Raw genomic sequence first — 4,120 nt, 5'->3', positions numbered from 1 at the left:
TTTCTGATATAAGTATGGCTACTCCAGCTTTCTTTTGGTGACCATTAGCATGATACATGGTTCTCCATCCCCTTACTTTCAATCTCCAGGTGTCTTTAGGTCTAAAGTGGGTCTCTTATAAACAGCATATAGATGGATCTTGTTTTCTCATACATTCCATTACTGTATGTTTTTGATTGGAACATTTAGTCCATTGACATTTACTGATCTTTTTCTTTTAATCATTGTTTATTTTTAAGCAAGTGAGAGAGAGACAGAGTGAGAGCAGGGGAGAAACAGAGAGAGAGGGAGACACAGAGTCCAAAGCAGGCTCCACGCTCTGAGCTGTCAGCATAGAATCTGACCCAGGGCTCAAACCCACGAATTGTGAGATCATGACCTGAGCTGAAGTCGGACGCTCAACCCACTGAGCCATCCAGGCATCCATGGTCCATTGACATTTAGAGTACTGAAAGATATGAATTTATTGCCATTGTACTACCTGTAGAATTGGAGTTTCTGGTGATGTTCTCTGGACCTTTCTAGCTTTTGTTACTTTTGGTATTTTTTGTTTTGTTTCATCTTTTCTCCCCTCAGAGAGTCCCCCTTAAAATTTCTTGCAGGGCTGGTTTAGTGGTCATGAATTCCTTTAGTTTTTGTTTGTCTGGAAAACTCTTTATCTCTCCTATTTTGAATGACAGCCTTGCTGGAAAAAGAATTCTTGGTTGAATACTTTTATGATTCAGCACACTGAATATATAATGTCACTCCTCTCTGGCTTGCCAAGTTTATGTGGATAGGTATGCTGTAAACCTGATCTGTCTTTTCTTGTAGGTTAAGGACTTATTTCTCCCTTTCTGCTTTCATGATTCTTCCCCAGTACGTGTGTATTTTGCAAATTTGACTATGATATGCCTTGTTGATGGTTGGTTTTTGTTGAACCTAATTGGAGTTCTCTGTACTTCATGGATTTTGATGTCTGTTTCTTTCCCCAGGTTAGGAAAGTTTTCTGCTATGATTTGTTCACATACACCTTCCACCCCTTTTTCTTTCTCTTCATCTTCTGGGACTCCTATGATTTTGATGTTATTCCTTTCTAATGAGTCACTGAGTTCTCTAATTCTTATATCATGCTCCTTTGTCTTAGGTTCCCTTTTTTTTTTCTGCTTCAGTATTCTCCATAATTTTGTTTTCTATATCGCTGATTCGCTGTTCTGCTTCATCCATTCTGGCTGCCATAGCATTCATTTAAGATTGTATCTCAGTTGCAACATTTTAAATTTCATCCTGACTAGATTTTACTTCTTTTATCTCCACAGAAAGGGATTCTATGCTTGTTTTCAAACCCAGCTAGTATTCTTATTATCATGATTCTAAATTCTAGTTCAGACATCTTGCTTATATCTGTGTTGATTAAATCCCTGCTGTCATTTCTTCCTGTTCTTTCCTTTGGGGTTGAATTCCTTCTTTTCATCATTTTGGAGGAAGAGAAACAAGTAATAAAATAAAAAATTAAAATTAAAAAAATAAAAACAACACAAAAAAATCAAATAAAGGAAGCTAGATCCTAGGTGTGTTTTGGTGTGGTTGTTGACAGAAGCTTTATAATATAGAGAAAAAAGGGAAATAAAAAGAAGAAAAAAAGAAAGAAAACATTTAATTTTTTTATAAAAATGTAAAATATTTTTTTTCTTTCTGTATCCAAGAATAAGAAACGAAAAAGAGAAAAACCATGAATAGATAGACCAGCAAACAGATTAAAATCCAAACGAAATTACATCCACTTTCTCCTAGAAGTCAAACTATGAAGCACTTTATAGTCTGTACACTAAGCCAGTGGAGAGAACTGTGGTCATCCTCTAGGACTAGGTTGCCACAGTTGGATGGCACTTGGTGTTATGGCTCCTTTCTCCACTAGGTGGCACTGCTTAGCTTATTGATGTGGATCAGTGTGGCACTTGTACAGGTGTATGCACTGGTGCAGGAGAGGTGAAAATGACATCACCCAGCTTCCCAATCTTTAGCGTCAGAACTCTGCCCTTATCCACTGTCCATCAGGTACTCCTCCTTTGTCTCTGGCTTCAGTCCACTTCCCGCTTCTACACTGTCCATGACCAAGCTGTCAGCCTGCCAGGCAGCACCTCTCTCCCGAATTTTATCTCAGATGGTGCTGTGCTTCCAAACCCCTCACTTCTGAGGGCCCTGTGGCTTAGGCCTGCTCTGATTCTCTGTGGAAGTGTCTCACTGAGCAATGGTCGGGTGTTGGGTTGCTCCCAGGAACACTCATGTGACCATGCTGCTGCAGGGGCCCCTGGGTGCCAGCCTGCCCCAGCAAAAGTTCCCGTGATCGTGTAGCAGCAACAGTTCAGGAGATTATGGCAAATCACAACACACAACTGGTGCCAAGTTTCACTGCACCCCAGTGTCCTTGTTCCAACACCAGCAAAGTTGCTGTTCTCCAGGGTCCCCTGGGACCTTTTCCTGTGGGGCGGCTTCATGGCCTCTCCCAAGTGTCCTCCCAATTGGGGAACCACCTCTCTCTGTGTGGCCCAAGGACCCCTTAGACCTTGCTGTCTGCTCCTGGGGATTCCCTCTTCCCACTAGAGCTGCAGAATTTCTGACTTTTTGCTCCCCTGTTTATAGAGTCCTTTTTAAAAATTTTGTTAATGTTTTTATTTATTTTTGAGACAGAGAGAGACAGAACATGAGCAGGGGAGGGGCAGAGAGAGAGGGAGACACAGGCTCCGAAGGAGACACAGAATCTGAAGCAGGCTCCAGGCTCTGAGCTGTCAGCACAGAGCCTGACGTGGGGCTAGAACTCACGGACTGTGAGATCATGACCTGAGCCCAAGTCGGACACTTAACTGACTGAGCCACCCCCTGTTTATAGAGTCCTAATGGTATTGAAACCCTCTCCTTTCTTCATTTTACCTTTCTTGTTCAGACCCTTGTAGGTGCTTCCACTCTTTCTCTTTCTCTCCAGCTGCTTTCAGGAGTGCTTTTCCTGTACTCTCCCCCATGTCTCTGTCCTCTCTCCACAAACAAAAACAGTTCCCTACCCTCCAGTGCTTCTCTCTCCCCCAGTTCACCTCTCCCTGCCACGTACCTGCTGAGTTCTGTGGCTCAAATTATGCAGATTGTTGCACTAATCTTCCACGCTGCTCTGCCATCTTGGTCTCTCTCTTTTTCCCTGGTGTTAAAGTAAAACTTGTGAAAGATTTCAGTGTGGTTCTCAAAAGAAGAGAGGGAAACTTTTAAGGTTTCAAATAGTAGCCAATTTCACCTTAGAGCTCCTCTGGTTGGGAGTCTCTCTGGAAGATGTTTGCATTGGAAACAGATGGAGCTCAACACAAGAAACTGAAATCATGACTCTCGACCAAGTTTAACAAAGAGAAGTTAAATCATTCTCCCAGGGGAAGGGAGAACGTGTATAATGTGTATGCTGGTATCTGGAGGAAGAAAACTAAATCACAGCATTCAAACAGCAGCATCTGAGGGTTTAGCTCTAAAATAGAACTAAAGCACACCAGGAGTTGTGCAAGATAAACTACATAGATATATGAAGAAATGTTACAATTTCTATTTATCTTTATTTTTTAATGTTTAGTTATTTTTGAAAGAGAAAAAGGATGAAACACTTCACAAATGACAGGCATGTTATTTTTGTGTAGGGGCCATGCTAATCTTTTCTGTATCATTCTGATTTTAGTCCACATGCTGCCGAAGCAAGCACTCGACTTATCTTTAATTTTTATTTTAAAAATGATAATCCCTAAGGTGTTTAAGTTTTTCATGCATTAATTGACATGGGAAGCTTTCTCAGGTCTTATTTCATGTCTGTTGTGTTTATAATGGAAGGTTTGGAAGAGCAGGATTTCCACAATGAAGGAGCTATCCTCATGGGTTTGGTGTACTGCTCAACAGTCCATGTGTATTTCCATAATTAAATGGATTTGCTACTTAATCATCAACCAGTTTTAACTAAACTAACCCATACAAGATGGACAAGTGAGCTAAACAAGATGTCTACAAAATATGGATCGATGATAGTCCCAATGATTTAAGTACAGAAGGGCAACAAGGTTATAGCAGAGTTGGTTAGTTTATTGCTCAAAGCTCTCTTCGTCTGCCTCATTTTGAG

At 41.0% G+C, this 4,120-nt stretch overlaps 1 non-coding gene across 1 annotated transcript; it reads right to left on the bottom strand.

Annotated features, from left to right (window-relative positions):
- Positions 1 to 3,602: 3,602 nt before the first annotated feature.
- On the bottom strand, positions 3,603 to 3,712 carry LOC132682557 (U6 spliceosomal RNA). Its single transcript, XR_009611739.1, has one exon. It is a non-coding gene; the product is annotated as a U6 spliceosomal RNA (small nuclear RNA).
- Between the last annotated feature and the right edge of the window lie 408 nt (positions 3,713 to 4,120).

This window comes from Panthera onca, chromosome A1 (assembly GCF_046562875.1).
Source record: "Panthera onca isolate mPanOnc1 chromosome A1, mPanOnc1 haplotype 2, whole genome shotgun sequence".
Lineage (NCBI taxonomy): Eukaryota > Metazoa > Chordata > Mammalia > Carnivora > Felidae > Panthera > Panthera onca.
Note: the sequence above shows the minus strand (reverse complement) of the source record. Positions and strands in the feature narration are given on the sequence as shown.